Below are 12,130 nucleotides of genomic sequence, written 5' to 3'. Positions count from 1 at the left end.
AAATCACCATGTGGGAAATTGTGGCACAGGGAGGGGGAAGAAAACCCGTGACCTATCACTCTGCTGGTATGTGGAGAGTTCAAAACATGTATAGAACCAGATTTTACGTTCACTATTCTGTGGATTTAGTACACTTTTTAAAAAAATTAGCTTTCCTAATGTGCAAAGTAAAATGCTTTGCTCAACACTGCAGCTTCGGTCAACCACAGTTGTAACTGAACAGTTTGTGGTCACTGTGCACCGACCGATGTTTAAACCTGATCCATAAGCACAGGCACAGATTGTGACTTGCTGTGCGCTTTGTTGAAATACTGAGCAGCAGCAGATGTGGCATTGGTGTAATAGGAATTTTATAATGGTGAGGTGGCTGAATTCAGAATCATTATTTTATGAGATACAACAAAGTAAATCCTTCAATCAGTACAAATTGAAAATATCAAATGCAAGAAATACTATTATTCACCTATCTTCCACTTATCAATACTCTATATAAAACAATTAAGACTGTATTTAAGTAAAAATGATACAAAGTATTTGTCTCAGACCTGTATAGCTAATAATGCAATCATGGACTAAAGAAATAAACCACCATAACAGGCTGCAGATTTCACAACTGCCAAAACCACAAATAATTCCAGAAATATTTTACAATCAATTTGTTAAATGTTGTTCTCCCCTGGAATCTCCCCATGTAAGCACCTTCGCTGGCCACCTTCGCTGGCTGGTGACTATTCAGATTTTTACCATTGTCAATCTACATCCAGCCACGGAGGGGGAGGGCGCGTCTACAATTGAAGCCCCATATTATTTTTCCCTTTATGTCAGTGAGAAAATGCATAACTCAATAGCATCCATGGTCTCCGTTCCACAGTTGGAAAAAATATGCATGGGTCATGTCCTACCACTCCATAATATAGCAGATTGAAAAAACTGCATCAACTTGCCAATTTATTCTTTTTTACTATGCAATGCCTTCCTGTTTGCCAAGTTGAAACATTTGCTAGTAAACAAAAAAAATTGCAATCATTTCTATAACGGGATATAATAGCTACTATGGTGCTTCAAGTGAACCATAGAATACCACTAGAAAACACAATATGGGTGGTTTGAACCTAAAATATGCTGCAGTTCTCAGCGTTCTTTTCCTGTGCCGGCTCTATTGACTCCCTATCACCAGCTCGGGTGCGGATCCCTGACTGTCCATCGCTTTGAGACATACATCATGCTGATGTGAAAGACGCTATACAAATGCAATTTGTTGTCGTTGTGTGGACAACTGTTTTGTGTGAAAGCACAGATCTGCAATACGCTTCAACTGGCCAGGGACTTGTAATCTGAATTTCCTCATCTCAGAATAACACTTCCAGTGCCAGGGAAAATTCCTTCCTTCAGGCATCTTGAGATAATAATTTAAACATAGTATTTGAAAAGGGCTTGCATTGTATCTATGCATATACTCAACTAAGTGCAAATCCAAGAAGATAGTAAACCAAATCTTTGTTGGCATTCCAACACATCAGGCTTTGCTCTAACCTCCATGAGTTACATCACACAAAAGAATTTAAAACTACAGTATATCCTGTACTATTTACAAGGTTCACAAACCCAATATGTGAAAAGAAAGTCATCTACATTTCTTTTCAAAAGGACTTCTGGAGTAACAATTTACTGCAAATGTTCTAGAGCATGGTCCTGAAATTTGGAAATATATTGACCTGAGCTGATGATTATCGCATTTTATCACGACATCGAGAGGTTCTCAAAGCGCTTCACAGGATACAGTGTAAAGTGGTGTGATTATATGTATTTTGTGCGTGAATGCAGGTGTGAATGGCCAATTATACTTTGGGGTTTTGTGGGTCAGGACACCTGAAGAATCTCCCTTCTCTTTCCAAATAATGTCATGGGAACTTTAACGTTCATCTGGACAGGCAAACTGGACATCCGAAGGACGGTGCCTCTGACAATGCGGCACATTCCCAGCACTCCTACTGTAGTGCCAGACTAGACAATACAAGTTCAGAATCCTTGAATCCACATCCTCTTACTTAGACGTGAGAGTACTATTAACTAAGAGTGATATGGCATGGGAAAAGGTAATTTGACTTAATCACTGCACTGGTATTTGCACTCCACAAGAGTCCGCGCTCCTTCTATATCCCTCTATTGTCTTCTTCCTCATATATGAAATGTGTCCAGAAATAGGTCCTGATCCAAAGAGGCTGCACTGAAGCCCCTTCAGTAACTTACACTGCAAGCTTCCCTGGTCCAAGATGTAATGTTTAGCTTAAATTGAAAGGAATGACAGTGTGGGGCTTCCGACGGTAGTGAAAGATAAAGGAGCAGCAAAATGCAGCAGTGCTTCCTCTTTCATTCTGCATTTCTGGCCTCCAGAACAACACTACAAAAGTGGGATCTGAACTCAGTCCAGGCTGGCATTAAGAAAAGTGAGTTCACTGTCATTTAAAATCAAACAAAACTACACTTGAAAGCTTATCAGAAAGATTATCTGGTCTACATCAGGAATTTATCTGATTGATAGTGTTCACTGCCTAATACACAGTATTGGAGGTTCCATCACTTGGCCAAGTCCTCCGGTGCCTATACAGATGGATACCAAACAACCCATGGCACCACCTCCCAGTTTTTGCCAACAATTTTGCGAGGATACTGGGAGGAGGGAGGGAAACAAAGCCTCCATATTCATTCTGTTAAACGAAACCCCAAAATCATCATCTCTTCATTCAGGGCTCCGGAATGTCTCTGACTAAGTAGTTGTGGAACCTCTCCAATTTCTGTTCCTTCGCTTGTGTTCTTTTGATTTACATTTCCAGGTAAATAATTGGCAAAGCTCCTAAAATGAACTCTGTACAGTACTGTTTGACTACACAAAACAGTCACTGCACTTGACAGTAATTACTGTAAAAAACTTGTGAAACATTTTGATGCACAATAAAAATGCAACCTTTTTATGTCTTGGAATCCTTAAAAGAGTTACTAGTAAAGTAAACATTCATTCTTATTAAAGGATAATAGTTTGAATTAGCAAGTGTTCTTTTAATCACCAACAAATTCCACCAGTGGAAAATTATGACAGCGATCATCATTAAAGTTCATTCAGAACTATGAATGTCAGTGAAACATCTTTCCTATCCCCCAATATCTGACTCCAAATAGCCAAAATGTTGTTATAAATGTACAAAACTTTACTCTCCAACATCTTTCTAAAAGACAGCTCAGAAACAGGCATCCAAGTCAACCGGTTTAAAAGGTTGAAACACCTAGATAGAGGTGTGGTCCAAATTCAATCTATGCCGCTTCCAGCTCCACTCAGTCTGGAGTACAACATCAGTACTTGCCAGCACTAGAGTTTTCCCACAGAGACTTAATTTACTCAGATTCTACCTCCAGCCTCTAAACGTCTTCCTGAAAATTGATGGATTCATTGTGCCATCAACAAAATGCAGATGACTTCCGACAAACACACTCTGGTTAAAGCATGAAACTACAATGCATTCAATGATTTCCCTTCCCATACATGCTGATCTATGGACATAAATTGCAGATATGTAGCAGGCGCTTTATCAAATGCAAGGATTATTATTATAAATATATCAGCCTGGTAGCACTCTCAACTCTAATTCAGAAGACTGTGGGCTCATCAGGACTTGAACTCATAGTCCATGCTGACAATATAATACAGTGCTGGGGATGTGCTTCATTGTCAGAAGTGCCGTCCTTTGGATAAACCTTTAGGATTAAAGATCCCATGGCACTACTCAAAAAGAGAAGGGAGTTTCTCCCTGTGTCCTGGCCAACAATTTCCCCAAATTAAATTAAATTGGTCATCTATTTCATTGCTGCTTGTGGGACATTGACACTGCCAATTAGGCTGTCACCTTTGCCTACAAACAACCAGTATCTTTGCAGTAAATCCTGTAAAGAGCTTTGAGATGTCTTTCTGACATGAAGGGCACTAAACCAAATGTAGGGTATGTACTTATGTATAGTGAAGACAGGTAAAGTTGGAATTTACATGTCCACCTGCAAAGTTCGTAGAGTTGGACAAGCACGCATTGAGCTGTACACTAGAAAAAATCAGTTCATTCAGAGGGAGGGGAAGTAAATGTGATTTTTTTTATTTTTGGGAGGGATGGGAAAATAATTTCTTTATCAGACCAGAATACTTCATCAATTTCCCTCCTCCCCCCAAACCCCCAATAAAAATAATAAAATAAATATTCTTAAATGTTAACAAGCAAGCCTCAGAGCTAAGAGTTTGCAAGTCAGCATGACATATATCTGGGGTTACATGGCGGGGACACACTTTTACACATTGGGATGCTTTTCTCAAGTCAAGGTGCCCTTTGTGCTGCTTTTCTCCTGCCGAGCACTTTTTCAGCCCAAATGATCTGAAAATGACCGCACTGTCAAAATGACTGTGCTGACCAGCAGTCAAACCAAAACAGCCCAATGCAGCATTAAAAGTAGGAAGATTTGAAGGTACATAGCAAGTAAAAGCCTTTCTGTTTTGTCAACTAAGTAACAAAGAGAACGTCCGAGACCCAAACTGTAATTGTATCATATGCTACAGAACTTATTAATGAAGATGTATGTGTACCTGTACCATTGAGCAGTTTCCAGACCTGTGAAAGATCTGGATGTAAAATAGATTCATCCAAACCTTCTTTTTAGTTTTTGAAAAAAAATCTGGACAATACAGCAAAATACGTTTTTTTATTTTGTGTAATTCATTGCCTTCAATAAAAGCTGCTTGTTAAATACCTCATGCAGGTAACTGTGATTGTCCCAAGACTATTCAGTCATATCCTTGTTTTTCCCCTTTATGTGCTAAAACTCTCTTCTCCCGTTTCATCCATGCAGACTTCCTACATCCATCCACCCATTCAAGGACTAATTCCAGCTCTTCTATTAGTAATGCATTTCACTCTATTGCTGAAATATATTCCCATGAGATAGAAATAATACTGTATGGACTCTACTTGCAATGTCTTTCCTTTGTGTATATAAAGTTTGAACTACATAACTGATGAATTATGGACCATAATAAAAGTACTTAATACAAATTCCTAATGCAGTGCAAAATTCTTGGCAAATTAGCTGCAACTGTCTAATGATCTAATGTTAATCTATAATTGTGACTGGATGTAGATGCATAGGGAATGAACATATTAATTCCTTAATAATGAGTCAATGAGCTCCTGAGTACTTATCTCAATATTTACACAATAAAGGCCTATGAGATGGGGGGAAAAAAAGCTTACTGACCATCACAGCAAGTGGATTAGAACATTTCATTTAACTGATCTCTGTTTTTGTCTAAAATTTTAAGGTCTGTCAAAAACTCAGGATGCAAATGTTCTTCATCGCTAGAAAGGAGGGAAGTGGTGGGGAGAATCAACTATTCAAACCTGATCAAGGTCAGATGGAGGAAATGGACGTTGAGGGGATTATTCAAGGGATTATTTTCTCTTTCAGTACACTGACCAATCTTTGATAGAGTATGTTTATATTGGGAAATCCCACTGTACTTACATACTGCCAAAGTTCAGTAAATTTCCTGACAAGTGTGCGATATTGGGAACCAGGGAACATTTAACAGAATATTTCCTAGGATTAAATAGGTGCACAACAGTATACTATAAGGGAGATTGTACATGATCTGTGGAAGGAGCAAGCCTTGTTTATTCTTAGGTTAAAAGCATTTGCCATATTTCACCAAGGCAGGAAGAGGCTTAATTATAGCTTCATACAACAAGACGGGGTCGTTGTGGCAATGAGTCACTGGGGAAAATGCGTAACACAATGCACAGGCTGGGTGCTGAATCTACCCCTTCACAATTCAGTGGGTGAATGGCTAATTTTTCCACTGAGTTTCCACACAAAAAAGGACGTTCAAATCATTTTAATGCAAGCAACTATGAAACCTGATGCTAATTTTAGCATTGCTCATTTGTGAAAACAGCAAGGTCATTCTCATTTAAAATCAAACAAATTTGCAGTGTCTTGGTTGCCCCTGAAAGCAGTGAATGTGTGAATCAGAAAGATTATCTGATCCCCATCAAGAGTTTATCTGATTGACAGCATCCTGCCTAATATTTTCCGACCTTTCACCAGCAACTGATGGGATGCATCTGAATGTTTCATCAAAATGTTATCAGTAACAACAATGCTGATGAGTCACCCATTGGTTAATAAGTGGCGGAAACCAGAAATCACCTACGACCTCCTCCTACTTCGTTCTCTACAATCATCTTTCTTTGTGGCGAGGAGACTATCATTTACTTTTTATAGCACCAGCAGCAACGCTAACCCATGTTACAAGTGACTAGTTCCAGTTTGGATGTTGGTGTGTATATGTATGTATCTGTGTGGCTGTGTCTAAATAATAATAATACTTTCATTTGATATAGCATCTTATCGCATCAGAGACATCTCAATGTGCTTCACAGAATTTGATTGTGTAATACAATAATAAATCCATTCAAGAGTTTATATTCTATATAATAATAATCCTTGCATTTGAATTAGCACTTTTTACGTCTTCTTGTAGGTGAACATAGCAAGTCAATTTGCGCACAGCATTGTCTCATAAACAGTAATCAATTTTATCTGGAGAGTTGTTAGTCAGGACACAGAGACTACTCAGGACACCAAGAAATCTCCCTTCTCTTTTTGAGTAATGCCACGGGATTTTTAATGTCCACTTGAACAAGCGGATGTGACCTTGGTTTAACATCTCATCTAAAGGGCGATACTTCAAAAGAATGACACTTCTGACAATGCAAAACACCACCAGCACTGCAATGGGATGTCAGCTTCGACTATCAGTTGAAAGTCCCAATGTCACCAGAATCTTCTAACTCAGAGGTGAGAGTGTTATCAACTGAGCAAGGCTGATACTTTGAATGAAAATTAACATAGCAAACTCAAACCTGGGAAAATTGACTTCAAGATCCCTCATCCTCATTTCCCTTTGTGTTTTTGCCCAGTCTACCTCTTTAATATCCTCTGCCCATCCTTCCACTCAAGTCTACTATTTCAGCCTGGTTCAGTTGATAAGTGGGAGGGGGGAAATGACCAAAGGCATGGTCATTTGCTGCATTTGCCTACAAATATGCATTCACTATACTTCATAGTAAAATCCTCTGATTGACTTTGAGATGGCTCAATGATATATTAAGGTGCTATATAAAATGCAAGAATTATATTATAAGTACTACTCATCCCTCAACCCCTTTTGCCCAAGATTTAGCCAGTATGCCCCATTTTATTGAACCTTCTCCCAATATTGCTTGGTCTTCTGGCTTCAGTCAATATCCTCAAAGTCCCCTTCTTCCTAGCTCATAAATCCATATTCTAGGATACACCTTTAAATAGTCATCACAGTATCCTCATCAAGTGTTTGCAGCCTAGTGGTGAGTTTTTTGCACAGTAGCTTGCAAGATGCCACCCCACTGATGTTTTACGGGTCCAAAGCCATATACTAGGTATACTGGACACCAACTGTGATATTACTATTAAAATGCTCTTATTCAGAAAGAAAAAATGTAAAAATCCAAACAGAAGACTGACAACAATGTCAAAACCAATACCAATGCAAAAATCTAAACCAACTACTGACAATGTGATAACCAGAACACCAGCAACAACGTGACAATCTAAACCAAATGCTCTAATGATCAAAACACTAAAAACAACGGCTATTTCCCGTCTGTGGCCCATCTGCAAAGGACAATGTAACATGAAATCATTCCTGTTCCAACCTAATGGCATTGTATCACTGTCCTTATTCAGATGGATTTGGTACCTCTGACAGCAATCACTGACTGGTCACAGTAATTTATCGTTCACGTTTGTAGCGGCTGGGATAAGGGAGCGACTGACTGTGTCACACCACAAATTGGCTGTGTTGCTGCTGAGTCAGATGCAGGTGAGACAGCAGCACACGTACATTCCTGCTTAAAGCGCTGACAACGATCTCAAGTGCACACTCTGACCTGCTCCACACAGCATGCAAATCACATTCACACAGCAAAGCCGCACCTCTGCCAGCAGCGAGCAGGTCGTTTTTATTACGGCTTTCTGTTAACTTTAAAACCACAGATTAGTAAACAATACAAATGCAAACTTCACTGCTGTACAATTGCTGATTGTTGACATTTTATGCACTCAATTGTGTGAGTTAATTGCAGATTGAGCTATTAAAACCTGTTTGAATTTTCTATTGAATCAGCTATTTTCCTTCACCCAAGAAAGTAACTGTACAACTAAAAATACTTTGCAAAAATATACCTGACAAGTGTATCAACACAGCCAAGCTACATCATAATCTGAGAAAAGAAACCTTGCAGAATACATGTTAACATTGTAACTGCTCAGTCCTACAACTCCTTCCTGTTTTGGCATGTTTCCCACTTCATAAATATAAAGTGTGTTCAAAATAAGAATAAAGTGTCGCAAACAGAATGTTTGAAGGAATTATTAGTTTTACTTGACAATCAAAAGGTGTGTAAAATATAGGTCCACTATTTATCATTTTAAATATGAAACAATGTTATATTTAGTTCAATCACGGATTAAACGATACAAATTACACAATGTAAAAGCAATACTCCTTTGCTAATTTATTGGTACCGTATTACAGTGATGTTATCACACGGAGAAAGCGAGCATGTTTTACGTTGGCTTGTTACACAAATCTGTAGGATGCTGTCAGAAAAAAAAACCAAACCCTGTGGGAAAGTGTAATGAGAGCAACTTCAAACTATTTGTAACCTTTCCATAAAATATACACAAAACTGCAGAACAGTAAACACCTAGAAAAACAGTGCTTGCCAGTCCTCAAATAGAAGGAGTTGTAGATTATTTGTAGGCATCATCTGTGCTCAGGAGTGCTTGGAATTTTCTTCACTGTTAATGTTGCTGAATCTAGCCGCACATCCTCTATTTATTTACTTTGCATTTGTTTGTTTTATGTTCAGAGATTTTAAAAATGATTTGCAGCTATAATACATAACCATCAAGCACAAATGCAAGGATTATTATTATGTTATGTACATCAATCAGATGCTTCACAAACCGTATTCACCCAAAGACACAATTTCTTTCTTGGACTCTGAAGCTGTAAAAATACATGTTAAAATTAAGCATAATAAGCCATTCCCCTACTGCTTTCTTTTTATCATAAATGAATGCTGTCAAATTAATGACAATGATGACGTAGAGATCATACTTCACATCTGTTAGGTCTGAAAGAATGATTTGGGATTCCTAACTGAAATGGGTTAATTAATTGATGTTTTGATTGATGTTTCGGTATTTATTCTAAAAATATTAATAATCTGTAACACATTAGCAATTGAAACTCATTTCGAATTCACTTACATTCCTCTCAACCTCGAAGCTAAAATTTGACAAAGTTTGGTGCAAGTTTGAAGCTAATTTTCTTAATGTTTTGATGAACTCATTCACATTCCTTTACAGTCTCCCTTGAGCTTCACGGTAAAAATTGTATCACTGAATTGCCTAAGAGAAGTATTACTTATCAAACATGATAGCACTGTTGCTGACGCAGGGTATGAAGCCATCTGCAGATATATGTGTCTGTGAATTGTGTTGTCTCAATGGAAAACATTGTCAATTGGCGTCAGTATTTATTCCCTGAGAAGTTTAATTCTTTGCAACGCAATGCTGATGCCTTCTGGAATTTAAACCCTTCTCGTTGAACCCTTACTCCATCCTTGTCTTGGGCAGAGTGTGCGGCTCTTGAGAAGGCAATTTATCGGATGCTTATTGCAGAAGCTTTGGCCAAGACCTCGCAGGAAGCCAAACACTGGCCAAACCCACGCCTGCTCTGCCGCCCCCTCCTCACCCCACACCGCTGACACCTTACTTCTGAGATGTCACAATTTTGGGAGCACAAATTGCATTGAAATGTAAACTAAACTTTCCCATTGTAACCCACTGAGGACGGGGTAACCTGACATGGCACCTGGGGGGGGGGGGGGGAGCAGTGGGGGAGGAGAGAGGGGAGTGATGGCAATTCCTAATATGAAGACTTGCACAGGGGGGGGGGGGGTCTGAAAAAGCAGCAGCAAACAGCAGCAGCTCCCACCCGACTCCAGGTGCAGCGCCTGAAACGTTGCTCATCCGTTCCCCGAGGAACAGCGACGAGCGATGGATGCTCCTGGAAGCAGGGTCGCCCTCGCTGCCCAAACGAGGAATGGCCTCCCCGATGGCACCGCTCCCCTGGTCTGTGCCCACATCCCGTCCCCTGCGGCGCAGCGCACAATGCGGGAAAGCAGTGCCCCGCGTTATAGAGAGCCGCAAAAAATAATAATAATATATATATATATACACATAAATCTGCTCCAGATCTGCCCAGGACGGGGACCTGGGCTGCGGCTGCACAGTAAGAGGATGTCTAACCAGGAGCGCCATCCGACATGAACTTCAGTGGCTCTCGCACACACACACACCGCCCGACAAGACCGGACTGCGGCTGTGTGTCAGAGCCTTTTTTTTTTGCAGTACCCGATGGGATCGCTCCAAACGGAGTGAATTCCCGACTCGCTGACAAATCCCCGCGCGGGCGGTGTGTGCGCCCCGCGAGTCCCGCGAGTCCCCCCCTATCGCATCCGATTCGGATCTCGTCGCCCACGAACGGACCTCTCTGTGACGGGCGCTGCGGGTGTGGGGGGACTTTGCGGGGAAAACAAAAAACCAATCAATGTATGTGTACCACCGCGCAGACCCTCTCCGCTCTGTCACGCGTGCGGTGTGATGTGTTTCATTTTTGCACGTTTTGCATGTAATATCAAATGCGATATTATTATTATTATTATTATTATTATTATTACTACCTATTTTCACACCCCAGGTTGATCGTTCAGTAAAGCAGGTGAAAGGCATGCAAATCCACAACAGTTTGCAACTGCACAAATAATCTGCTGCACAGCCGGTGCTCTTCCCAAGCAAAGTGCACGCCAAAAACATGTGTGTGTGTGTGTGTGTGAGGGGGGGGGGGGGGATCCCTGCATGTTCACAGTCCTGTTCCACGCACCGGCGCCGCGGACGATCGGCTGCTAAACAAACCACCGCGGAAAAAAAAACACAACACACGCACACGCACAACACCAGCGGATCCGTGCAGGAATGTGCCTCGGAGCCGCTGGAGGATGCCGTGCGGATCGGATCAGAGGGGCCGCAGCTCTGCCTCTTTGGCTGCTGTTTATTTCTGTTCGGTCGGTCCAGGCCTCGGGTCCGGACTGAGTGAGAGTGCCCGTTCCCGCAAAGCGTCTCCGCACAAACCGTGACAGCTCGAGACCCCCCACACACACACACACACACACAGCTCCACCCCAGCAAACCCCGACCGTCAGCCCGGACACTCTGCCTCCCCTTTTTCCCAGCAAATCACATCACAGTAGCAGCGGGATCACAGGGGTCATTCACAACCCCCTCCCTTTTTTTTTTTGTTTTCCCCCCCTCCGAAAAAAAATAAACAAAATAAACAAATTGCATCCTCCTTACCCCACCCCCCCGGGCAACTTTCGATTATTTCCGAGCCGTCTCCAAGTTCACGACGAGCGCCTCATGATTCCGTGCGGCCAAAGGGAACATATGCCAATCGAGCCCCGGGTCACCCGACACGGAGGCAATGCCGAGCCGAGCCGAGCAGGACGGCTGACTGTTGTTTTGACTCCGTGTGTGTGTGTGTGTGAGTGAGGGAGTGAGTGGAGTGTGTGTGTGTACATGAAATGTGCGAGTGAATGAGTGTGTGCACACACGAGAGAGAGAGTGTGTGTGTGTGTGTGAGTGGTTGCGGGTATAGAGGGAGGAGATGGGAGGGAGGGAGGAGAGGGGGGGGTGGGTGGGTGGGGAGAAGGGGGGGGGGTGTGTGCGTTGCACAGAGCGTGCTATTTTGAGTTATGTTTTGCAGTGCGCTCGGCTCTCTTCACAACGTGGAGGTGCAGTGCTTTTGGTGGAGCCTCTGGTCCAGCGCTGTGTTCATGTGCTGCTCTCTCTCTCTCTCTCTCCCCCTCTCTCTCTCTCTCTCTCACTCACTGACTGAGTGACGCGCCGCGCGGCCGCGCTCATTCTTTGT

General features: G+C 41.7%; 1 protein-coding gene across 1 annotated transcript in view; it reads right to left on the bottom strand.

Moving 5' to 3' along the window:
- bach2b (BTB and CNC homology 1, basic leucine zipper transcription factor 2b) overlaps positions 1-11,740 on the bottom strand; it is a 181,328-nt gene extending 169,588 nt beyond the window's left edge. The window contains exon 1 of the mRNA XM_007892915.2: positions 11,557-11,740. The gene's annotated coding sequence lies outside the window, so the exon portion shown is untranslated. The remainder of the gene's footprint in view (positions 1-11,556) is intronic.
- Between the last annotated feature and the right edge of the window lie 390 nt (positions 11,741-12,130).

The sequence above is a fragment of the Callorhinchus milii genome, unplaced genomic scaffold (assembly GCF_018977255.1).
Source record: "Callorhinchus milii isolate IMCB2004 unplaced genomic scaffold, IMCB_Cmil_1.0 Scaffold3, whole genome shotgun sequence".
Classification (NCBI taxonomy): domain Eukaryota; kingdom Metazoa; phylum Chordata; class Chondrichthyes; order Chimaeriformes; family Callorhinchidae; genus Callorhinchus; species Callorhinchus milii.
This window is presented reverse-complemented; position numbering and strand designations above follow the sequence as displayed.